The sequence below is a fragment of the Lichenostomus cassidix genome, chromosome 4 (genome assembly GCF_008360975.1).
Source record: "Lichenostomus cassidix isolate B80296 chromosome 4, HeHo_3.0, whole genome shotgun sequence".
In the NCBI taxonomy this organism is placed as follows: Eukaryota; Metazoa; Chordata; class Aves; order Passeriformes; family Meliphagidae; genus Lichenostomus; species Lichenostomus cassidix.
In genome coordinates this window covers 57,106,013-57,131,798 of record NC_139484.1, presented here as the reverse complement: position 1 = coordinate 57,131,798, position 25,786 = coordinate 57,106,013, and the positions used below count along the sequence as shown (strand labels likewise).

Here is a 25,786-nt window from a genome sequence, read left to right as displayed (position 1 = left end):
TTCCCTTCCTGAGATGTCCCTGCACCCACCCAGGGCTGTCCCCGAGGCAGATTGGGTGCAGGATGTGACCCGCATGGGACTGGCAAGGCTGGATTGAGGGACCAGGGAGCAGTTTGGGGTGTCCAGGTGGCACTAGATGGCAGCAGATGGCCACGAATGCTCTGCTCAGCCCCTGAATTGTCGGCATTTCCAAGCACCAGGTCCTCAAGTACAGCTTTTCTCCTTGATCTCTCTCCTCTGCCCCATCATTTACAAATCCATTAAAATCATCAGCTGGGCATGAAAGCTGCTGAGTGTTTCTGATGACTCGTTGAGCTTCCAGTTTGTCCCAGTGGACCTTTCCTTTGATAAAGTGGAAAATGTGAAAGGCTGGGACAGCTGGGAATGTTCCCCGTGGCAGGGGTGGGAATGGATGGAATTAAAAATCCCTCCTAACCCAAACCATTCTGGGGTTCCATGACTGCACCTCCTTGGCCATTCAGGGGTCTCTGCCACTACCACACCCGTGGTGGAGCTGTTTGAGATCTCCTTTACTTCAGGTAGGGTGTTTTCTCTGTCTCCATGCCTTGTTCCCCCTTTTCCACACCTTGTTCCCTCTTTTCCACACCTTGTTCCCTCTTTTCCATCCATTTGTCCCTTTTTTCCATGTCTTGGTTCCTCTTTTCCATACCTTGGTCCCCCCAGATGTCACATGGAGTCTCCAGCCCCCCACCTGTCCCACCTGTGCCCTCCTGACCCTCAGCACTCCCAGGGACCTGTGCCATTCCTGGGCTGTCCAGGGGACACAGTGGGACATGGCAGCAGTGCCAGGGGCTGGCAGGGCCTGGCTGAGTCCCAGTGGCTCCCAGGGAGCTCCAGCAGTTGGGGATTTTCTGGAGCACTTTGGGATGAGAAGTTTCCTCCTTGGCTCCCTGGAGCCCCAGCTGGGAGGTGCCCCAGGTTTGCCCATTGGCTGTGGGGTCCTGGCCAGGCAGGCTCTGTCCCCTGGCATGCAGGTGACATCAAGGTGACATTGCTGATTAAACTGTAAAACCATCGCATGGAATATCCTGAGTTGGAATGATCCACCAGGATCACCCAGTGCAACTACTGCCCAGGACACCCCAACAATCCCACCCTGTGCCTGAGAGCATTGCCAGCACTGCCAAATGATTTTTTTAACAATTCCTTTTATTTTCTCTCCTTTTTTTTTTTTTTCTCTTCCCTTTAAATTTTCTCACTTCATGCTGCATCCTGGGGTGGGAGAGATGAGGAGGAGCTGGAATGGGAGCTCCCAGCCTCGGGCAGGCAGCACATCCTGGGCAGCCAGACACGTGCACAGAGCCAAAAGAAAAAAAAATCAAAGAAAAAAGAGGCAAAAAAGCAGTGGAGCAGTTAATGAAGAGGCTCCTGCAGCCGAGGAAGTTGGACCATTTATCATCTTGCAGTCCTGTTCTTTCTTTCTGCTGTATTTGTCTTTGGCAGAAGGGATTGCTCTCTCCAGCCATCCCTGCCATCCAGGGCTGCTAACTCCCTCCTCAGAGTCAGCAACAGGCCCATTAAAAATGAAATTATAAAGCACAGCTGGATTTTAGCTCTCCGCATCAACTCCTCTCTATACATGGAGAGAAGCAGAAAAATCCCTTTATAATATTTTACAACACATGTCAAACACTGAGGTCCTGTCGAGAGCTGTCGCTGAAATGTTGCCTAAAGCTGATGTCTTATCTCCCTAACTCTCAAGTGTTCCTAAAGAAGTCAGTGCCTTTCAAGTCCCGGTGCTGTGAAGCACAAGGGGAGCTGGGGATGCAGCATTGCCGTGCCAGCAGGGGCAGAGCAGGGACAGCTCTCCCTCCCCAGCTTCCCTTCCTGCCTCAAAGCCTCGGCAGAGAAACAAATGAAGAAACCAGGGCGAGTTTGGACAACATTTGGAGCTGGGGCTGCGTGAGGATGAGCCTGCTTGACGGGAAGGAGCTGCTGCTGCTGCCACCAAGGTTTGGAGAGCACAGGTGAGTGAAGGCAGGGGTGTCCCTGGAGAGAACAGGGGTATTCCTGGAGAGCTCAGGGGTATCTGGAGAGCACAGAGGTGTCTCTGGAGAGCTCAGAGGTCCCTGGAGAGTTCAGGGGTGTCTGCAGAGCTCAGGGGTGTCCCTGGAGAGCTCAGGGATTGCTGCAAAGCTCAGAGGTGTCAATGGAGAGCACAGAGGTCCCTGCAGAGCTCAGAGGTCCCTGCAGAGCTCAGAGGTCCCTGCAGAGCTCAGAGGTCCCTGCAGGGCCAGGAGCACATGCAATGTGCCTGGTGTGGATCCAGCTGCTCAGCTGAGGTCACAGAACCATGGAATCACGGAATGGTTGGGTTGGAAGGAGCCTTAGAGCTCATCCCAATTCCCCTGCCATGGGCATGGACAACTTCCACAAAAGCTCCATCCAGAGAGAATCAAACCAAACAATTCCAAAGAGGAAAATTTGGAAGTTTGGAAATGTAGAACTGGGGTGGAAATACCCCAGTGTGGCTCTGCACTGCAGCAGATCCAGGCGTCCAGGTCCTGTCAGCAGATGAGGAAGGGACCTTTAAAGGCCACCTAGTCCATTTGCTCTGCCATGGCAGGTACTTCTTTCACTATCCCAGGCTGCCCCAAACCCAATGTCCAACCTGGCCTTGGACATTGCCAGGGATCCAGGGGCACCACAGCTGCTCTGGGCACCCCGGGCCAGTGTTTTACCACAGTCACCACAACAAATTCTTCCCTTGATCTACTCTAAATGGACCCTAAACTAAAATAGTTTAAACCCAGCACCCTTTGTCCTGCACCTACAGGCCCTGCTGAAAGGTTTGTCCCCATTTCTGACCTTGATCCAGACTGGGGCTGATTTTCCAGCAGGCTGTGAATTCACTTGTCTGTGAATTCACCTGTCTGTGAATTCACCTGTCTGTGAATTCACCTGTCTGAGCTCCCAGCAAGGCTGTGCCAACAGGAAGAGGCAGGAAGCAGCAGGGAGGGGCAGGGCTGAGGTGGCAGTGCAGGACAGGACTGTGACAATGGCAATGAGGCTCTCGTGGTGTCCCCAACAGGACCTGTGCTGCGGGAAGCTGTCAGGGATGAGTAAATCCAGAGCTGGGGAATCCAGCAGCTCACACACAGGACAGAGGTGCAGGTGACCCCCAGGGAATGTGACAGGAGCCACCTGCTCTCCACTGGACCTGAGGTGGCCAAAGGCTGGCCTGGCTTAGTGAATCCAGACCCAGCTATGGATGAACAGCCTTGTTTTCTCCTCGTCACACAAACACAGGTGGGTTTTTTCCACTGTTTTTCCTTCTGCTCCATTCTGTTGGGTTTTGTGCCCCTGGCTGCCCTTTGCAGGAAGAAAAGCCGTGGCTGGAAGACAAAGCTTAGTCATTCTTTGAGCTCCAAATCATTCCTGGCAGGGTTTTTCAGGCACAGGCTCCTCAGCAGAGCCTTTCCCGGGAGGGTTTTGCACGTGTGAAGCTTTTGTGCTGCAAACATCTCAGGCCTGAGTCAGGCCCTCTGCAGGGCTCTGTTCCCGGGCACTTTATTATCATCACTCATGCAGTTTGCTCTTTGCATGGTTTTGGTTTTTACAGCAGCACTGAAAACAGCTCAGTCCCTTTGATGTTCCCTTGGCTGGAGCTCTTTTTGGCTTTTATTTTGTTGCGCACTTTTTTCCCCCCTTCCCCTTTTTGAGCAGAAGCAAAAGAAAATCAATTTAAACAAGATGCAGAAAGGTTTCAAAACACGGCGTTAATCAAGTCAGCTCTGCCTGCGATCTTCCCGTGGCTCAGCTTGGGAGGGACGATAAAAGCAGCTGATGATAAAAGCAAATCAGCAATGACACCCTTGGGAATCACTGTCACCAGTGACAACCACAGGCTGGGTGACAAACCCACCAGACAATTGGCTGGAGAACTTCCTGCACTGAACTTCAAGCCCCACATTGCTGTCTGCACTGGGAGATTCCCTGCCCTGCTCGGGAGCAGCTCTGCAGGGTGGATAACCACAGTGAGGATCTGCTGCAGGGCTGGCAGAGCTCAGCCTGGGCAACCCCAACATCCTCATGCTGCTGTGCCTTTCAGGGAATCAGGGAATGGCTTCAGTGGGAAGGACCCTAAATCTATCCAGTGCCACCCCTGCCATGGCAGGGACACCTTCCACTGTCCCAGGTGGATCCAAGCTGGCCTTGGACACTCCAAGGATCCAGGGGCACCACAGCTGCTCTGGCAATTCCAGCCCAGCCCCTCCCCACCCTCCCAGCCAGCAATCCCTCATTCCCAACATCCCAGCCCAAGCTCCCCTTTCCCACTGGGAAGCCATTCCCTGTCTCCTGTCCCTCCATGCCTTGTCCCCAGTCCCTCTGCAGCTCTCCTGGAGCCCCTTTAGGCCCTGCCAGGGGCTCGGAGCTCTCCCTGGCTCCTTCCCTTCTCCAAGCCAACATTCCCAGCATTCCCAGCCTTTCCTCCCCACAGAGCTGCTCCATCCCTCTGATCATCCTGGTGTCTCCTCTGGACTCTCTCCAACTCCTCCATGTCCTTTCCATGCTGGGATCTCCAAGCTGCCCACAGTTCCAGGTGGGAATGCAGGTGTGAGTTCCACCCTCTGTTGGGCTGTTTCAGCTCCAAGTGCTGGTGATTCCCTTTTTTCCCATCCCAGGGCTGCAAACCCCTCCAGGGCTCTGCCACAGCCCAGAGGAGCCCCAGAACATGGAAACTGCCAGCACCCAACTCCAAAATCCCATCCCACCTGCAGAGTGGCTGCAGGGCTGGTTCCAGCTCAGCTCCAGCTCAGCTCCAGCTCTGTTCCAGCTCAGCTTCAGTTAAGTTCCAGCTGTTCCAGCTGTTCCAGCTCAGTTTCAGCTGTTCCCCCTCCTTCCAGCTCCCAGAGGAATTAATGCACTAAAGCCTGGGCTGGTGGAGGAGGCCTGAGCAGCTTTAGTGCCAGAGCTGCAGTGGGTGAGCTCTGCTGCTCTCCTCCATCTCCAGCGGGCAGGCAGAGGCAGGCTGGGTGGAGCAGGGCTGGATGTTCAGAGCAGAGCCCAGCTGGGATGTTGCACACAACAGGATGGATTTGGCGGTGTCTCTGCCCTGTTTTGTCTCCTGTCATTCATTCCCTGGCGCTGACAGCCCCTGTGTGATCTGTGAGCTTGCAGAGCCTCAAGGACACAGCTCCCTCCTCCTTCCCTCTTCCCTCCTTGCCTCCCCGGGCAGAGCCATGAGCTTTTGTTTTAATGGAATCTAAATGCCAGGGCTGTGCTTTGGGCAGAGTTCAGGAGGCACGGCAGGGACAGCAGAGCCACAAGTGTCCTGAGAGTGATTCCAGCTGTCCTTGATGAGGAGTGACCTGCTCAGGGATGAGCTGGGGCAGCTGAGCACATTGCCTCGGAATTGGCTGCAAATTGCACCTTTCTCATGACAGGAATGAAGAGCTGCTGGGCTGCTCCTGTCTGCTCTCCAGTGAGGTTGGGAGTGGAGCACTCAGGGCTCTCTTCTTCAGCCTGGAGCAGAGGAGGCTTTGCAGACCTTACAGCACCTTCCAGGACCTAGAGGAGGATGGAAGAGAGCTGGAGAGGACCTTTGACAAGGGCAGGTAGTGAAACATGGCTGGAAATTGGGAAGGAATTGTTCCCTGGGAAGGTGGGGAGGCCCTGGAATAGAATTCCCAGAGCAGCTGTGCTGCCCCTGGATCCCTGGCAGTGTCCAAGGCCAGGCTGGACAGGGCTTGGAGCAACCTGGTGTGCTGGAGGAATCCTGCACCCCTTTGGGCCTCTGGGATGACACAAACCACCTGATCCAGGTCACTGAGCTGAGCCCTGGGTCCCCACTGGCTGTGACAGGAGTGGTGACACTCAGACACTGGAATTTGTGTGTTCCCATCAATCCTGCCTTAGGGATCCAGCCTGGCTGCTAAGAGGGAGGGCAGGAGGGAAGTGGCTCAATTATTTGGCTTACTCAGCCTTGAACAAATAATTTCTGCACCATTGGGCACCTGTGAGGCTGGGGGCACTGGTGGGATGTGTCAGGAGGTGACAGAGTTGCCAGGGAGCTCTGGGGGCAGCAGGACACAGGGGACACCTGGCAGCAGCTTGGAGCCAGCGAGAGCAGCAGCTGGAGAGCCCAGAGAGCCCAAAGGGACAAACCAAAGATTGTCCCTTTGGTTTATCCAAGGGACAATCCATGTGTTCCAGGGGCTGCTCTGGTGTGGAATTTCCCACTGCAGACCTGCCCAGCCAGGGGAGGTGAAGGGGAAACCAGAAATGGTGCAAGTTTTAAATCCCACTTTCTATTTTATGTGTCTTCATATTCATATAGATATACATGTCTATATGAATATATATATAAAACCTATATACATATGTATATAAACCTATAACACCTTCTTTACACAGCCATTAGAAAAAGTACCACTTCTTGCTCAGGAAGTCCTTGATCAAGGATTGCTTGGTGTTGGGGAATATTCTGAGGAACAGGAATGAATGAATAAATGTATACACGTTTTTACCCTGTCAGAAAAGCCCCTGATCCCTCTGTCCCTACAGGCTGTAATCCCATTGCCTTTGCTGCAGGAGCCACTTTATTCCCATTTTCCTGCCCACTTTGCTCCAATCCCTGCAGGCAGAATCACTCCCTGGGGCTGTTCCAGGCTGCTCTTCCCCAGCTGCCCCCCTGTGCTGGAGCTGGGGCTTTTTCCTTTTCCTTTTGTCTTCACCTTCCACATTCCTCCCAAGCCTCCAAACGGGAAGATTCCTCCTTCTCTGTCCTTATCTGCAAGGTGAAAGGAGGGAGAAATTGTCTCCTGCCTCGGGGAAGATAAGTCACGTTGGCCTCTCCTTCTTTAGAAAAGTCTCTAATGCCATTTATCAATTAATTACTGGGTTGCATTTCTGTCCATTAATTCCCCCTGCTGTCTCTCACTTTTGGAAAGGTCTGTGATGCTCAGGCTCTAATTGTCCTGTTCTCACCCTGCTTTCTTTCTCATTTTCAACTTAAGTGGATAGCAGAGCCTTCTATGTTTGCTCCTTTCTTTCCCCTGCAGATTTCTCTGCCCCCCTTCTCCTCCTCCCCCGTGGTGTTCCAAAGGGATTTCGCTGGGTTTGGGGGGGAGTGGATTAAACTGTGTGGCCCAGGCTTTAAATCCCAATTCTGCTCAGGAATCAATTGTTGTGGAGCCAGGAAAACATTTTCGCTTGGAACTTTCTACACTGACAGATCCACTTTCAGGTCACCTGCAACATGCTGTGGTTTTATATCAATCTCAGTCCCTTGTTTGGGTTGAAATAACCAAACCAGACAATTTTGAAAAAGAAAAGCTTCAATTTACCTTTCCCCCCCAAAAAAAAACCAGTTTGATGTCTCTGTTTGAAACAAAATTTCCCTTGTTTCGCTTCAGCTTAAAACACAAAAGTATTTATTTTAAATGGGAAGAGGTTCCAAAATAAACAAAATGGTCTTATTTTGTTCCAGTGATTTGCCAGTGAAAAGTGGAAAAGTATAGCTTTGGGATAGCTCCAAAAGGAGGTTTTCCTTCAGTTCAACCAGTTAATCACAGAGCTTTTCTCCCCACCTCCCTGCCCCAAAATCCTCATCCCTGCTGCCATGGAGAGCTGCAGCAATGCTGCATGGCTGGACAGGGAAAGATTTTCTCATCCTGCCCAGGCGACTGAGGCAGGTTTGCACACCTGAGCAGGGTCAGACCCCTGGAGAGGATGCTCAGAGCCAAACTCAGTCACAGCTCAGCGTTCCTGGATTCTTTTCCCAGGGCATCCATGGATTCTGGAGGACATCGCATTGAAAGCCAATTAGAAGAAAATCTTTTACAAAGCCCTCAGCTTTGCTCAGAGAGAAAAGGTGATTTTTCTGCTGCATCCAAATCCCATTGGTTCCTGCTGAGCTGTGATTCGGGGTGGGGCTTTTGGGGTGTCCTGGGCAGGGCAGGAGTTGGATTGCTGATCCCTGTGAGTCTTTCCAGCTCAGGATATTCCATGATTACTGATCCTGAGAGGTGCAGATGTGCTTGGTGAGCACAGATGTGGTCATTCCTGGGCTGTGGGGTTCTCCTGGGCACCAGTGACCCCAGAGATGCCCAGTTCATCCCCCAAACCAGCACCCTGGCACAGCTTTGCCTGCTCCCTCCTCAACAGCAATCAGATTTCTCACCCCCATCCCTTCTCCAAACCCTTCTCCTTCCACTATCCCAGCTTTCTCCAAGCCCTGTCCAGCCTGGCCTGGGACATTTCCAGGGGTGGGGAGTGTGTCCCTGGTGTTTGCTGTGTGTAGTGTCACCTGAGGAATCATCACCTGCTTGGGCACAAATGCCCAGCCTGGAGGGGTGAGGAAGGTGATGACAACACAAAATCCCACACAGGATGGTGAATAGATCCCAAATACATCCATCACCCTCCCTCCCAGCCCAGCTCCAGGCTGTGTGTGAATGCCAAGATCACCACCCAGCACCACAAACCAGGCTCTGAGGAGGACAAAGGATATTTGTTTTCCTCAGGAAGCTGAGGAAGCCCAGATGGCACCTTAGCCAGCTTGATGCAGGCTGCTGCCACCCAGCCTTGCCACCTGGACTTTAATAGTCCTTTCCAGACCCTCAACCCATGGCTCCTCCTTCCCTCCAGGTGGGAAGGCCAGGGAGCAAATCCATCCTTTCTGCTGGCTCCTCTCCATCCGTATTGTGCAGCAGCAGCTGCTGCCCACTTTAGTGCACAAAGCTCTGCTGGCTTCTCTCTTCTCCCCTTCTCCCTCCCTTCCTGACCCTTCCTCCTCCTCCTCCTCCTCCTCTGGCCCTTTGCCCATCCAGCCCAGACTCCTGACAGTCCGAGGGATGCTGTCCTTGTGTCCCTGGCAGGGGAACTGCACAGTCTGGGCTGCCTGAGGACAGGCATGGCAAAGGAGGGAGGGAGGATGGGATGTGATTTGTAAAGCTCCTGGCTGGTGTGGAGGGACTTTGTTCTGCCCGGGAATGTGCTGGATTTGGTTCCTGCAGGACTGGGTGCCAGGATTGGGTGCTGGATGCCTCTGGGGGTGATTGACTGGCACCAGCCTGGTTTGCCATGTCCTCCCTGGGGAGCTGCAGGGGTGGCTGTGCTGCAGCTCCATGGGATCTCCATGGGGCAGAGGTGCAGGGAATGGGGATGATCCCTCTTGGGATGGGTGAACTCCCGTCGACCCCACCCATTTACACCAAACCCTACCAGTCCTCCCGGTGGTGACATTCCCCCCATTTCACGGTGACTTCGGCTGTCCCTCAATGCCCACTTTAAACACCTCCCAGGTGGCTCTGTAACCCCGAAGGTGGAGTGTGAGGTGTGAGCAGCAGATGAGCGAATGTGTAATTGGCATGAATCTTCCTGCACTTAAGGAAGCAACAAAACATCTCGGCGTGTCTGTTTAGTCAAAACAGCCCCATCCCTGCTCTGCTGCTCGGGAACAATAGAGAAGCAATTAATGCCAACATCTCCCGGCCTCGGCTTCGGCTGCTGGGGAGGATTTGATTGTGTTCTGATTGCTTTGGAAGGAATCCACTGCAGGCTCTGCTTCCTGAGGATTAGAAATGGAGGGGATGAGGATGAGGAGGTGGATGAGGATGAGGACGAGGATTGAGCCTGCACCCTCCAGGCTCGGGGGATGTCCGAGCAGAGGGCAGGAGGGTCTGTCAGGGGTGGATGGAGGGATGATCCCAAGGGAGGGTGGTTCATTCATTCATTCATTCCTAGGCTCCATGGCTGTGCTGTGACCGAGTTTAACAGCTAGGCTGACCCAGGATTGTTGGCATCTTTGAGCTGCAGCCAGCTTTGCCTTTCACTGGGGCAGGAATTTTTGGAGTTCTGTTTTCCTTCAGAACACATTTTGAGGGCTGGTAGGAAAACAGCACAGTGAGCTGGGATGAGATGGCAGGGTTTGGGTTCAGGTTCAGGGTGGGCATGTGGGGCAACTAAACCAACTTTTATCTGCCAGAGAGACACAGGGAGATCCCTGCCTGTGTTTTATATCAGCTCCATGCCTGGATCTGTGTCTGCCCCATACAGTCCCAGGGGGATGGGATGACCTTGACAGGCAGATGGGCTGTGCTGGGGGGGATGCAGGAGGTGGCTGGAGGGGCAGGAGGTCAGTGGGATGGAGCTGGAAGGGCAGAGAACCTTTAAACAAGAAATCCTGGAGCTTTTCTGGCCTCAGGGCTGAGTGAAGAACCCTGGGGCAGGCAAGGAGTGCCCTGAGGGTGAATCCTGAATGAATGTGCATCCCAGGAACAGCAGTGGGGGATCCTGGTGCCTCTTTTCTGGGAGGATCTCAGTGGTTCCTGTCACTGGAATCGCAGTCAGCTCCATCCCAGAAGAACTCATCACCTGTGACAAGAGGCACGAACTGCTCATCACCTGTGCTGCTGAGAGCTTTAATTGCTGCTGAGAGGAGACAGTGACAGCCATTTATCCCAAAAAAGAATCCCTTGAATGCTCCTGAATGAAATGTTTAGCTGAGAAATGAATGGCACCTCTGCGAGAGGAGCAGGAAGGAAGGCAGGGAAGGAGGTAAAGCAGGATGGTAACCAAAAAATACCTGGCACAGGCGTGAGGTTCATATTCTGATATCCAACGTGGGAGGTTCTCATCATCATGGGATGCTCTGGCTCTGCAGGAGGAATCATTTCCCAGTTCCATGGGCTAGTTGGAAAAGTGGGCTTTCCACTGTTACCCCAGAATAATGCTGAAAAAAAATAGAATTAAACTTTAAATGGAAAGTTTTGCATTTTGCCAAGATTTACAGTCAAATAAGATGTGCTTTCAGTCAGGCTTGAGTTGAATTCTCCCCATTTTTAATTGGTGAAAAAGTTTTTTTGAGGGGGAAAGCGAAAGGCATCAGATTCACATTTGAGATGCAAGAGCTGTCCGGGATGTTTCAATAATTCCAGGAGCAAGAATAAGAAAAGGTGAAACAGAAGACCTCTCCCAAGGAAACACAATCACACCAAGAAGTTTCTTTTCAAGCAGCAGTGTGTTTGGATCTGAAATTCTATTTGGCTGCATCAGACTGACAGATTCTGCCTCTTCTCCTTAGCTTTTGCTTCAGCTCATGTTTCCCTTTCCCCTTTTGATGGAGGAACTCTACCATAAATATTTTACTCTGTTATGTCCCAACCCGATGGATTTCAATGGGACTCCTGGATTTGTTTGGTTCATTTTCCTTCAGCTCTGCAGGAGCTAAAGGTTGTTCCTTGGCCTGTGCCTGCACTGCTGACAGCCCGGGGAAAAAGGCTGGAAAATATGAAGGAAAAGCCACTGCAGGTGCCCAGAGCCACTCTGAGAATAGATTTAGGCTCCTGAGGTCATTTCTGTGCCCAGGCCTGCTGAAAACCCTCAGTCACTTGCTGCCTTTCCCTCTGGAGCTCACCCTGTCCAAGCTCAGAGGGTTCCAGCTCTGGCATTGCCTTCTTGCCTCTTCCCTGATCCCTTCCTGCTCCAGCCTCTGTTTTTCCTCCCCTCCTTTCACCCCCAGCCCTTCACTTCACCCACTGATCTCCCAGTGGAGCCCTTTGGAGCTGCTCTTGGAGAAGAATCACCTGCAGAGCCATTTCCTCCTGACACCAATGCCTTCAGAGAGGTTTGGCAGATCTCCTGGGTGAGGCTCTGCTCCCTGCACTGCTGGCTGCAGCCATGACAGGATTCCACCTGGCTTTTCCAAGGATTTCTGGTGATGTTTGACTCACTGAACACAACTGAGAGGTGTGAACTGAAAAGGGAGAGAGGTGAATTATTCATTTTGCTCAGACTGGGAGGAGCACAGGAAGGATTTGATCTTTCCCAGTGGCTCCAGGATTGCCAAACACTGGGATCAGAGACCTGGCTGTCCTCTCCGGGAGGAAATGACCTCAGGCTGCACCAGGAAAGGTCTAGGTTGGATACTGGGAAAAATCTCTTTGCCAAAAGCATTGCCCAGCCCTGGCACAGCTATATCCATTCCACCCCAGCCACAGCAGGGATTCCTCCCACCATCCCAGGCTGCTCCAAGTCCCAATGTCCAACCTGCCCTTGGACACTGCAGGGATCCAGGGGCACCACAGCTGCTCTGGCAATTCCATCCCAGCCCCTCCCCACCCTCCCAGCCAGCAATTCCTTCCCAATGTATTAAATGCATACTTCTCTTACTCAGAGCATTATCAAATAGGAATGCTTTCCCTAAATCCTTTGCCACCCACATTTTCCAACCCCTTTATGTTCCTCAGCTCAGGTCTCATGACAAACCTGTCCTGCCTGTCCAGCTGTGCCAGCTGTGCCAGCTGTGCCAGCTGTGCCAGCCCTGCCAGCCCTGCCCACCCTGCCCTGGCTGTGTCCTGCCCAGCACCAGAGCCAAGGCTCTCCCTGGACTCTGCTGTGTGCAGGGTGAGTGAATTCCTCACTGTTAATTGCCAAAGCTCCCTGCTATTTGTTGCCCATTATTTCTGTTTCCTCCCCTAATTAATGATGGTTTGTGTTCTCTTTGCTGTTTTCATGGCTCTCACTCTCTTTCCACAGCTCAGCCTCTTTGCTGCTTTTCCTCTCTGATGTTGCTTCCCCCAACTCCTCCTCCCTCAGCATTATCTGTTTGCTCTCCTGGGGGGTTCCTTTCCAAAGAAATGCTGCCATTTCCAGCACACCACTTTTTTTTCCACATCTACATTTTATTTTGGTTGTTGTTGTTGTCCTTTTGATTGCTTTCTCCCCAACTGTTTCTTAAAAACTCCTTGCATTTCTGCTTCCTGAGCATGCAGAAATTGCCCAATCTGCTCCAATTTGCACTTGGGTTTGCATTTATAGAAATCACCCAGAGTTTTGGGGTGGTTTTATTTTTACAGAGACTTCCAGTTGGTGGTGTTTTAGATCAGGGATGAGGAGCCTTGGACACGGAACAAGAGAGTGTTCAGAGGGCCAAATGTGTCATGACAGTTGAATATGGAGCCTTGGATCCAAAAAGCACATTGACCCCTTGGAAAGCATCCAGGGCAGTGCCACTGGACAGATCCAAGCTGTGACACCCTTGCTGTCCAGGGGAAGTCCTGAAGTGTCACTCTGTCACTCTGCTCCTCACTGCAGCCAACTCCAAACAGCTCTGGGGCACACTGAGGCACATTTGGCAAACTCGGAGGCTTTGCCAGGTTTTGGAGCTCAGCAGAGCTCAAAGGCTGGTTTGGCTCAGAGCTGGCCTGGGTGGCTGAACTGGGCAGCTGAGCTCAGTGTGCCCTGGACAAGGAGCCCTGCAGTGCCAGGGGTGGCACAGAGCCCTGGGCAGGGATTTCCACCTCTGGCCAGGTATTGTCCCTCTGCTGTGGCACTGCTGGGACCTGCAGGTTCCTCCCCAGCTCCTGCCATGGGGTGACAGAGATTTCTCACCCATCCTTCCTTTTCCCTCATCTCCCGCAGGGATTGCCCTCTGTGCTGCTGCCTGCCTGGGAAATGTGGGCAGAAGGGCTTCACCCCACAGGGATGAGGCTTTCAGGCACAGCCTGAGGGATTTCTTCAGGGATTTCTGCAGGAAAAGGTCAGGCACTGGAACTGGCCAGGGTGGTTTGCAGTCCCCATCCCTGCAGGTGTAAAGGGAAGAACTGGATGTGGCACTCAGTGCTCTGGGCTGGGGACAAGGTGGGGATCAGTCACAGCTTGGTGATCTCAGAGAGCTTTTCCAAGCTCCAAGATGCCAGGATTGTGCAAACCTGCTGTTCTACCCCAGCACCCCCAGGCTGATGTGTTTGGGAAGGAGCAAAACTGTTTTTGGGGAGGAACACAACCACCCAGGGCTGAACTTTTGCCTCTCTCTCCTGCCCTGCCCTGGCTGGAGGAGCCCAGCAGGAGCCCCATGGTGGCACCATGGACTGTGACAATCCCAGCTTTTCCCTGGGCAAGCGTTTAGCATTCCCATCTGCTCCTTTAAAATAATGCAATTTAGCCTAATTTTTGGTGTCAAGGCACTTGGTTAGGGAAATTATATTCTGTCACCAAGGTGTCAGGCTTGTCTGGGATTTAATAAAATTATGACACCCCGTGTAAGCTGGGAAATGAGCATTTCCCCGCTCCAACCCGGCCTCAGAGCAGGGATATTTCCTGCAGATCCAGAGTAAACACTCGGTGACAGTCCTGCAGGAGCACAGCAAATTCGTTGTGACTCAGAATCCCCTGCCACACGGCTGGGAACTGCGGGGTACAAATGTGTTCAGGCACTGGCAGCAGGTCCTGTTGGAACTGCTTTCTGGGAGAGAGAGCCTGGAATGCACAGGTGATTTATTGTTAACCCTTGCAAGGGAAGGGGGAAAGGGTGTGAGCTGGGAGAGCATCCTGAATGGCCAGAGTGAGGCAGGAAGGAACTGCCAATCCTAAAGTCTTGGTTCTGTCACAAGGACAGGAAGACTGAGAGCAGCATTTCAGTCCCAGCTGTTCTTCAGGCATTAAAATTCAGGTGAAAAGCAGGAAATGAGTTGCTGTCTGCTGTAAGCACATCCAGGGCTGTGGATGTGGAGCACTTGGACATTTCCCCCGCTGGGAAGAAGAGCTCCTGCAAACCTCTGTTCAAGCTGGGGAACAGCAACACCTTTTTGGGAAGAGGGAAGGAATTTGCTGCCCTGACTCTGTCAATGTGAGTCACACCTGACCTGTATTGGGACTGGAGATTGAATCCCAAAGCTGGAGGAGGAATCAGCCATTCCCAAACCTGCTGTTCTGTCCATCTGCTGCTCTCCAGGGTGCTCCCGATGCAAATCCTTCCTCACATAAAACAAACTGTGTCAAGAAGGAGCATATGGTAAATAAAACCTGATTGCCCAAATGGAGATTTAATGCCTGCTTGGAGCCAGGGCCAGCTCCCTGCTGGTGGCAGCTTGGCATTGTCTCACTGGATTTCTGCTGCTGGGAGCTGTGGAGTCACAGAGAAGGATCTGACCCTCATTTTGTCACTGAAACTGTGGGAAAAACCAAAACCCTCCAACAACATTTTTAATGTCAGAGAGTCAAGGCATTACTTTATTATCTGGCCAGGATGTACCACAGAAATCATCTCATCCACACACAGCCCGACTGTGCAGAGAGAATCATTCCATCACACATCATTTTACTAGATTTCTCAGGTATTTTATAAAGTCAACATACATAGAAAAGCATTGGTCCAGAGTTGAGCAAACCCCCAGTATTCAGTTTCCCATTGGATCTGAATCTCCTCACCTCTGATGTTAATTAGATTTTTCATTCTTCAATTCTCCTATCAGTCCTTTCCTGACAGGAGGTGGCCAAATGGTGATTTTTGTTGAGGGTTTTTCTGGGTTGCCCCAGTTCAGCTCTGAGCCCCAGGTTTGCTATGACATCTCCTAAATCCAGGATTTTCAGCATTGCTCCTGAACCCCAAAACCAGACCCAGGACTCCCAGTTTCATGGGAAAGACTGAAATTTCCATTCCAGAGTCACCATTCCGGGTGTTTGCTGCTGAACAAGGGTCCCATTTCCAGCTAACTTCTCCTCCCAGTTCAAACAAACACCTTTTCCTTCAAACCTGACAGATTTGAAGTGTTAGCGATATCAGTGCTTAGGGAGACCCTGGCTAAATCCCAGGATACAAAGGAAAATAAGCTGGAAAGGATTTCAGAGTCTCCTAAGGAGTGACCCTGTAATTTCCAGTGTCTGCCATTCTTTTTGTCTTCTCCTTGTGTCTATTCTAATCCGGATCCCTCGAGGAAAAACGGAATAAAACACACACACGTTACAGGGCCTGTTGCATCACCAGCGCTTAGCTTGCTCAATGGACTGGAAAATTCAAAATTCACATCCAATTTCACCACTGAAGGGGAAAAACCCATCCCTGTCAAGAGCCTAATGCTGGTTAATATTCGTTTGAAAATGAGGTTGGTAAACAAATCAGCAGTGGATCTGCAAGGGGCAGAGGGCATTTCCTGGGGAGGAACTGCAGGATTCGTGTCCTTGGTGAGTCCTGTGGTGGGTGCTTGGCTTTCATCCCATCCCAGCTTTCATCCCATCCCATCCCATCCCATCCCATCCCATCCCATCCCATCCCATCCCATCCCATCCCATCCTATCCCAGTTCCAGGAGTGGACGGGGGAAGCTCCCAATGTCCCAGTTGGCCACCAATGTCACAGTGTCACCAACATCACAGTGTCACCAGTGTCACCAATGTCACAGTATCACAATGTCACCAATGTCACCAATGTCACCAATGTCACCAATGTCACCAGTGTCACCAATGTCACCAGTGTCACCAATGCCACAGAGTCACCAATGTCACCAGTGTCACCAATATCACCAATGACCAGTGCACCAATGTCACTGAGTGTCACAATTCACAATGTCACCAATGTCACCAATGTCACCAGTGTCACCAATATCACCAGTGTCACCAATGTCACCAGTGTCACCAATGCCACCAATGTCACCAATGTCACAGTGGCACCAATGTCACCAATGTTACCAGCAACACCAATGGCACTGGTGTCACCAATGTCACAGTATCACAATGTCACCAGTGTCACCAATGTCACAGTGTCACTGTGTCAGTGTCACCAGTGTCACAATGTCAGTGTCACCAATGTCACCGAAGGGTGCTGTTGGTGCTGCTGTGTCCTGGCAGTGAATGGCTGGACTCACTCTTCCAGGTCTTTCCCAACTTAAACATTTCCATGGTCACACAGAATGTTTTCAAATTGATAATTTTATTTTCTTTCGTGTCAAAAGCACTCCAGGATGGATTCACTTCCATATTCACACCCCTTGCAGGAATCTCCTTGGAGCTCCTGGTGCAGTTTGGTGGGAGTGGTCAGTGTAGTCCAAGGAATCCATCCTTCCTTCCTTCCTTCCTTCCTTCCTTCCTTCCTTCCTTCCTTCCTTCCTTCCTTCCTTCCTTCCTTCCTTCCTTCCTTCCTTCCTTCCTTCCTTCCTTCCTTCCTTCCTTCCTTCCTTCCTTCCTTCCTTCCTTCCTTCCTTCCTTCCTTCCTTCCTTCCTTCCTTCCTTTTGGAGCACACAGTCTCAGCTGGATTCCTCCCCAGTCTCAAGTGTGTGTTTGTTAAAGGTTTGACTCATTTCCTTGATGGCAGATGAGTGGTGAATTTGGGGTGTGTGAGGTGAAGGATCTCTGCACGGGGTGAGTCCAGGGTTGCACCAGGATTGGCACAGGAAATGTGGAGAAGACCTTGGACAGAGGCCTGGAGGGACAGGACACAGGGAATGGCTTCCACTGCAGGGAGAGATGGATATTGGGAAGGAATTGTTCCCTGGGAGGGTGGGGAGGGGCTGGGCTGGAATTGCCAGAGCAGCTGTGGTGCCCCTGGATCCCTGCAGTGTCCAAGGCCAGGTTGGACATTGGGGCTTGAAGCCACCTGGGATGGTGGAAGGTGTCCCTGCCATGGCACGGGGTGGAATTAAATTGTCTTTGGGGTTCCAAACAATTCTGTGCCTGCAGAGCATGGAAGATGTGTCCCTCTGTGCATGATGTCCAGCACTTCCCTGTCCCGTGTCACACCCAGCCCTGGCTGGAGCATCCTCCCACAGAAATGCTCCAGCTCAGCCTGTGGGGCTGTGGCAGAATCTCCCCTCCCTCCCATCTGTCAGACTGAGACCAGAGTGGGGAAAGGGAAATTCCACAGGGGAATTTGCTGCTGTCTGGCACCTCCAGCCCACGCTTTTATTTGGATGAAGGGGGGAAGACACCCAAGGACTGCAGGGCCCCGAAGTGTGACCACCAGAAGGGACCTTTTTCCATCGAGGAGCAGCTGGGAGCAGCAGCTGTGGTGACAAAAGGCTGTTTGAGCTCCTAACTGTTCCCATCTAAATGCAAATGCTGCCACAGCCATGGGCTAGCAGGGAATGCTGCATCCCTGGCTCCATGCTGGGGCATCCTGGCTTGCTGATCCTTCCCCACAGCAAACCCAGTGAGATCCAGAGTGGCAAAATGGATCATGGACATTCCCAATGTTGTTCCACAGCTCTTCCCCACACCATGTGCTCCATCATTTGTCTTCTCACTTGACCTCCCATTTTAGGGAGCCTTCTCTGACTGCACTACAGCAAAACTGGGCTGGGGAAATGCCGGGGGGGGATTTGGCACTCAGACAGGTGATCTGAGGCACTGAATGCAGTCCCATCAGCAGCCCATGGAATCCTTGGCTGAGCACAGATCCAGGTGCTCACCTGGCACAGCCCCTTCCAGCATTGCCATTCCAGTGACAGCACTGAGATTCAGGGGGATGCAGCTTGGAAAGCTTGAAACACCCTTTGGAAAGACAAGAAGAGTCTGTATGGACTCAGCATTGATTTAGGACCATACAAGGCAGAGGATTTGTTAAGTGGGAAAAAATCCTGTGTGTAAAATATCATTTGAATAACTCACCCACCACATCCACTGAACAGCCCAGCGTGGTGAGCTCAGAGCCAGACACGGCTCAGAAAAGGGGCTTTCCAGTGGGAAATGTTTGAATTTCCCATGCCTTGCTCATCCTGGGAGTGGGGAGTGTTCAGCCCTGGGGCAGAAAATTCATCTCCAGCCAGTGCGGGAGCAGGAGTTGGGCTTTGCCTGCTGTGCTCCATGACTTTGCAGGACATGGTGCACTGCCAAATTCATCTGCAGCTCCTTCCCTGCCCAGCCTGGTCCTCCTGTCCCTGCTGGTCCTGTCCCCCTGTCATTGGCCATGTGATCTCCCCCAGCTCCCCTGGCCTTGAACAATCAGAGCAATGCAGTGGCACAGCCCTTTGCTCCCAGAAGGAAATGGTTCTTGCTCTGATCCTGAAAGTTTGTCCCATGTGGATCCCACTCTGTGCTCACCCCTGGCTGCTGTTATTTCTCTGCCAGAGCATCCAAAGCCCAGGTGACATCTCTGACCTGCAAGGTCTCCTTGGACAAGAGGAGGGACAGGGATGGCCCTGAGCTGTGCAGGATCTGCTCTGTCCAGCACTCTTGGGGGTTTATTTAATTCATGTCTCGTGTTTGAGCTGAGATGTTTGAGCAAATCTTTACCCAACCTCTTTTCCCAGTCTCAGCTCAGCCTTTCAGCCATTCCCCATCCACCACAGGGTTTGGGGAGAAGCTGAGAGTTGTTTTCTTGCAAACAAAGAGGCAAAGATAAGGCTGTTGGATATTTGGCTTGGCAAACACTTGTTACCTCAGCAGGAAAATCACCCTGCAGACAGGAGCAGGACTGCCCTAACAATCCATTGCTAATTCATCAGCATGGATTCACCTCTGGAGGGATAATCAGCAGACTCCAGAAAGGAGTTCATTAGACACTCAGTCCCAGTGATTGTATTTATCTTCTGAGCACATGCACACCCAGGCAGCAAGTTGGTGTTTACAGGACTCTTCCAGCCCTGCTGATCCTGGATGGAAATGGGAAAAGATTCTGCTGGCACAGGGCTGTGAGTAGGTTGGGTGGGATGGGGTCAGCTCTGTGGAGGGAAGGGTCAGGTGTTTTCCACAGGGCAATATTTGGGGTCTGGGGGTGTGAGAGAGAAAGGCATTGTCCCTTCATTCTGCTGCTAGCCTTCCCTTCCTGATCCTCACCAACCCTTGGGTTGGCCTCTCATGGTCCCAGGATGGAGAATGGAGACCTCAGAGTCACCCAGAGTCCTCCCCTGGTGGCTTCCTGCAGCTGAGCTGCTCTCTGCAGGCATGTGGAGCTTAGCAGCAATGCCAAAACCCACATGGAACCCCAGAGTGGATTGGTTTGGAAGGAACCCCAAAAATCATCCACTTCCAACCCTTTGCCTTTGGCAAGGACAAAATTCTCCTTGGTCTTTTGTGGGCCAAGTTTAATTCAGCTGAACCATTAAATGGGAGTGGAAGGCTTTCCTCAACCACCTCCCACGGGGATTCAGTCATCAAATCCCAGCTGTTCTGGTCAGTTAAGCAGTGCCCAGCAGTGGTCAGTTCTGGTCAGTTAAGCAGTGTCCAGGAGTGGTCCTGCAGGAAGGGAAGATGTGAGGTCACAAAACATGGGCAGGGAGAGAGGAGCCTGAAAGGAACCAGAAATAAAACCTGCAGATGAGGAGAATCTCAGAGGAACCAAATGTGTTGTAAATCTCAGCTGATGGAATGAGTGTAACTCATATTCCAAGAGTTCCATCCACAGGCAGAGCTGGCCCAGGACCTCCACTGGACAGCAGCTGTGCCATTATTATGTGATTTCATTGCCTCTGGCATTCCAGGTGGGTTGGTGGGACCTGGAGAGAAGATGATGCTGGTGAGAAATATCCATGTAAAAATTACTGTGTGAAACCATAGAATGTCCTGAAGATCCAGCAGTCTGGAAGTGCTGAGTCTTGGAGATATCACAGCTTGGAAAACATCAACCCCTGGAGATATCACAGTTTGGAAAACATCAACCTCTGGAGATATCACAGTTTGGAAAACATCAACCTCTGGAGATATCACAGCTTGGGAAACATCAGCCCCTGGTCTCTATTTTGGTCTAGTGGAAGATGTCCCTGGCCATGGTGATCTTTAAGGTCCCTTCCAACCCAAACCATTCCATGCTTCTGTGGAAAGATTTAATGGATTTACTGTGCCCTGACAGCAGGCCAAGAGAAGGGAAACACAGCTCTTAGAACAGCAAAGTCCTAGTCTGTCCTTGCCCAAGTATGAACTTGGTAGCTTGGCTCTAAATTTACCTCATTGATATTTTTTAATGCAAAAAACCTCATGGATCCTCTTTACAAGCAGCAGCAGCAAACAAAAAATATAATAAAAAAAGGCAACATTAAAAATAAACAACAAAACAAAGCAAAACATAACTGTGCAAATAAATACCCTTTGCAATTTGGATGTTTTATGGTGAGGGAAACACTCTGAATATCTAATCCAAGCAGTTCTATTGCCAAGAAAATGTCACATAAAACCAGAAGAATCATAGCATAGATCAGGGAGATAAAAAAGGACAACACAATCTAATCAGATGTGACAGATGCTGCCCAATTCCACACAACAACCAGAGCCAGCGGGGATTTGTTCGGGATGCACCCCTTGCTCCTTCCCAACCTTCTCCTCTCCTTCCAGCAGTCAATCCTGGGTTCATCTGAAGGGAAAATAAACTGCATTTCAAAGCTCTCTGGAGGGGTCCAAACTGTTCATGAGGAGAACATTGAGGGCTGGGGGAGCTGGGAATGTTCTCCCGAAAATCAGGGAATCCCAGAGTGGTTTGGGTTGGCAGAGACCCTAAAGATCATCTCATTCCACCCCTGCCACAGGCAAGGACACCTGGATTTTGTTTTCTCTTGGCCTAAAAGCCAAGAAGGATTGGAGGAGTCTGCTTGGGATTGCTCTGGGGTCATGGCGAGGAGCAGACACGAACAATGCCAGCTCTGCCGAATTCCCTGTGGCCATCAGAGGTGCCTGGGGCCAGGCTGGAGGTGAGTGTGGCTCTCACCACAAAGGGAAAAGTGTCAAACCATTCCCAGGCCCTGGGAAAATAAATCTCTCCATTTATTTTGCCTCATCCCTACAACCTACCCAGGGATTGATGTAGAATGGCCTGTGAGGTGCCAGGGCTGGCAGTGCAGTGACTGTCACCTGTGCCAGGTGATTCCTGTGTCCCTGGGCAGTCCAGCACAGCCCCTGCACACTGATCCACTGCCGTCTGCCCTTGCCAGGAAAAGAGCAGCTGGGTGTCATTTGTGGTTTGATTTCTGTCCTGCTCCAACCTCTGCCCTCAGGATGTCATTCTCTCTCTGTGTGACAGATGACAAGTGCTGCCACATTTCTGCACTCAGTGAGGGTCTCACTGTGTGCTCTTGCCACCCCTTGGCCTTCCTCTTCCACAACAAACCAGCCTGAACCCCCAGGCCCTCTCAGCTTGTTCCAGTAGCTCGTCTCTCTCTGTTCTTTCTCTGAGTGACATCACCAGCACAGCAGGCACTGCAGCCCTGCTGCAACATCCCCATGGGATAACTGGGCATCTCCTTGCAAAATCCCTTCCTTTTGCACCCAAACCTCTCACCATCGTCATCATCACATCACCATCATCATCACCATCATCATCATCATCATCATCATCATCATCATCATCACATAATTGTCATCACTGTCATCAGCACCATCACATCATCATCATCATCATCTACATCATCATCATCATCATCATCACCACCATCATCCCCTGTGAGCCTCAGTGCTGGTGATACCCTGGGCAGTGTCACAGAATCATGGAATGCTTTAGGTTGAAGGACCTAAAATCCCATCCAGTGCAACCCCTGTCATGGCAGGGACACCTCCCATTGTCCCAGGCTGCTCCAAGCCCCAATATCCAGCCTGGTCTTGGACACTGCCAGGGATCTAGGGGCACCACAGCTGCTCTGGCAATTCCATCCCAGCCCCTCCCCACCCTCTTGATAAAGAATTTAATCCTCCCATCTCATTTCAATATCTCTGCCCATCTCAGGGATGGTGCTCAGGGGTTGTTCCTATCCTTCTCCCTGTGTCCCCTGGGTTGCCCTGTGTCTGCAGGATGTTCTGACAGGGTCTGCTTCTGCTGTGGCTTTCACCAGAGAGGCCTTGATGCTTCCCTGGGATCACTGACTGTCACCAGAGCTCGTGGGTCCCTTGGGCACCATCCCTTCCTTGGGAATGTTTCCCACCTGTTGGCACCAGCTGAGGTCAGCCAAGGGCTTTGAATGCCTTTAATGTGGAAATGTTGATTCAGATCATCCCAGCTGTCCATCAGAGGGCTGAGGGCAGGAAATGTGCCAGGCTAGAACAGCAGCTCTGCTGTGAGTAACCCCAGTGCTGGTCAGCTCTGCTCTGGGATTCTCCCACAGACACTCCCCAGAAAAAGATCCAACTCCATCACTTGGGTTTAATGTGGTTGCTGAGTGCTCTAAACCCAGATTTTTGCATGCAATTACCCAAACAGAACATGACCTGGAGCAGAGCATTTCCCAGGAGCAGGGGTGACTCCAATCCACCCCCATCCTTCTCCTCCTCCCTGGATGTCAACTCTGAGTCCTTCCAGCGCTCTATGAAGTGTTTGATCTGCAATCCCTGAGTGAGCCCAGCTTTTCCTGCCCTGAGCTCCTCCCTGCAGCCCTGGAAAACATCTTCAGTACGAGAGAGAGAGACCCTGAGGGGCTGGAGGTGTCCAGGGACGGGAGCAGAGCTGGGAAGGTCTGGAGAACTCCTGAGGGAGCTGGAAAGGAGCTGAGCCTGGAGCAAAGGAGGCTCAGGGGGACCTTGTGGCTCTGCACAACTGCTGCCAGGAGGGGACAGCCGGGGGGTCAGGCTGTGCTCCAGGGGACAGGGACAGGAGGAGAGGGAACAGCTTCAGGCTGGACCAGGGGAGGCTCAGGGTGGATTTTGAGAAATTCCTGCTGGAAAAGACTGTCCAGCCCTGGTAGAGTCCCCATGGCTGGAGGGATTTCAGAGCCCTGTGGATGCAGGACTTGGGGACATGGGGCAGTGCTGGGGATGGTTGGAATGGGTATTTTTAGAGGGCTTTTCCATCTTAAAGGTTCTGTGATTCCACAATCTGCAGCACCCAGAGCTCCCTGCTGCACAACAGCTCACATGTGTGTCTGTGTGTGTGTCCATGTGTGTGTCTGTGTGTTCCCAGGTGGAGATGGGATGAGAAGACACAGGAATCTCCCCAGTCTGATGCAGTGGGATGACCTGCATTCCCTGGCCATGCCATGGCTGCATCTCCTGGTGGATCCTGGTGAATTCCCCAGCCCTGTGGTGCTCCGAGTGCTGCAAAGAGCTTCAGTGTCCAAAGCACTGCCAGAACCCTCCTGCTTTTCTGCAGCCTCAGGCCATTCCCAGGACTCTTGATTTGATAGAGAATTATCATTAAATGTGATACAAAACTACAAAAGTGTGAGTAAAATGTGACCTCTGCCCCGAGTGTGTGTGTCCCACTGGGCCAGGCACCAGCCAAAGGGCAGGGATGGATCCCCAGGCACAGGAAAAGGGGGAAAACACCAGGACAGGAACAAAAACCAGGAAGTTTTCCATATTGAAGGGCTTGTGTGGCACCTCTGCATGTGGTCACAGAACAGAGATCACCTGTAGACAAAGGGTGATCCAAAAGTTGTGTTTGACATGAATTTATGCTTGGATGTAAATTCCTTACACCCGAACCCTAACAGGAGCCCTCAGCTGGCAGCACAGTTTATCAGGAATATTTCAGCAGTGGATACACCCAGCACTTACATGATTATGCTTTTTTTTTCTTTTTCAGTGATTAATTTGTAAAAACTCTTGTAATTATGCAGGAAAGCTGGAAAGTGAGGCCTTGAGCAACTTAAATATGAGCAGAGTGATGAGCAACACACATTCTGGGTCTTTGTAAAAGGACTTTAACCTGAAGCTGATGATTTGGGAGAGGATGGGAGGTCTCACTTGTGTTTCTGTTGTTCTGGTGGCACTGATTTCCTCAACACAGGATCTGCCTGGGCCTTGTTTAGTGAAAAGACCTTTTCAGGACTCAGTGCAGCCTTTTTTACCTCTTAAATAGCAGTTTAGAGACAAGGGAGCTGAAGCAGCTTCACATCTCATTTGTGCAGTCTGAGGAGGACACGTGATAATAACTTGTTATTGATAATTGTTCCTGCAATTAGGACAACACCTTAATGACAGCAGAAACAGAGCTGGGGGCAGAGGCAGAGAGCAGCTGCCATCAAATCCTGGAGAGCAATAACTCCCCTGTCCTGCACAGCATCCACCTGCAGGGATTCTAGGGGCAATTTGAGAAAATCCAAAATGAACCTGGAGAGGTTTCCTGACCACACAACGGTGCAAACCCAGATGTTGCCCCTTGTTGCCATGACTGGGGAGTGAGCAGTTGGCTTTGAAATCCCCTTTGCTGAGCCCACAGAGCCTTTAGAAACACATTGGCAAAACAATTCAGGCCTTTATTCAGACCAGTCCACCAACACAATTAAATCCATGTTGGTCACTGCTCAGTTTGCAGAGGCAGGAAAATGCCTGGAAATGTCACAGCCAAAAGCAGCCACCGGTGGTTTTTCTGGCCTGAGAAGGAGGAGGGCTGGGAGGCAGAGGGTGGGAGAGCTGCAGCGTGAAGCTGTTAACCTTGCAGCAGAGGGCAGAGCAAGGTGGAGATATTCCCAGCACAGGGTGAGTGATGGGAGCAGTGATGGGAACAGTGATGGGAACTACTCTGTGCCTCTTGCCCAGAGGGGAGAGGCCCAGGTGAGAGGGGAGCTGTGCCAGGTGTCCCCTGTCACCCTGGGGAGCTGTGTGGGGCAAAAAGCACAGTGCCTGCAGTGGGGTGGGGAAATGCTCTCCCCTTCTGTGTTTGGTGCCCCAGATCTGTCCAACTGAAAAGGGAAGGGAAGGGAAGGGAAGGGAAGGGAAGGGAAGGGAAGGGAAGGGAAGGGAAGGGAAGGGAAGGGAAGGGAAGGGAAGGGAAGGGAAGGGACCCCATGCCCTGGGCTGGGACATGCTGGAACACCTCCTTTGCACTCCCAGGGGTTCCCCTGGCCCTGCAGAGCCATCAGGGTGGCCACTGTCACCTCCCCTGGGCAGGGGCAGGTGGCACAGGCTCCCCATTGGTGGATCTGGTTCAGTTCCTGCCCTTACCTGCTGATTGATGCAGATCTCCCAAGGCCACAGAGCCATAAAAGCCCAGACTGATGTGGGGCAGAAGGGACCAGGCTGCCCTTCCAACCCAAACTACTCTGAGTTTATCATTCTTAGCTGCTCCTGGCACATCTGGGCTCTTCCCAGGCAGGACCATGTGGAGCAGTGGACACCTCATGGATTTGGAGCTGAGTGGACCTGGAGAGAGCCACCCTCAGGCCTTTCACCCAGCTGTCATTTGGGCTGA

General features: G+C 51.8%; 1 long non-coding RNA gene across 3 annotated transcripts; it reads left to right on the top strand.

The window, feature by feature from the left end:
• The first annotated feature begins 1,170 nt into the window (after positions 1-1,170).
• On the top strand, positions 1,171-14,013 carry LOC146438546 (uncharacterized). Of its 3 annotated transcripts, none has more exons than XR_014851839.1 (4): positions 1,171-1,988; positions 3,053-3,270; positions 5,409-5,579; positions 12,216-12,778. It is a non-coding gene; the product is annotated as an uncharacterized LOC146438546 (long non-coding RNA). The 3 variants fall into 3 exon arrangements; XR_014851838.1 differs by lacking the exon at positions 1,171-1,988 and adding an exon at positions 12,825-14,013 and having other exon boundaries at positions 2,993-3,270; positions 12,216-12,372; XR_014851840.1 differs by lacking the exons at positions 1,171-1,988; positions 12,216-12,778 and adding an exon at positions 12,825-14,013 and having other exon boundaries at positions 2,993-3,270.
• Positions 14,014-25,786: the final 11,773 nt, after the last annotated feature.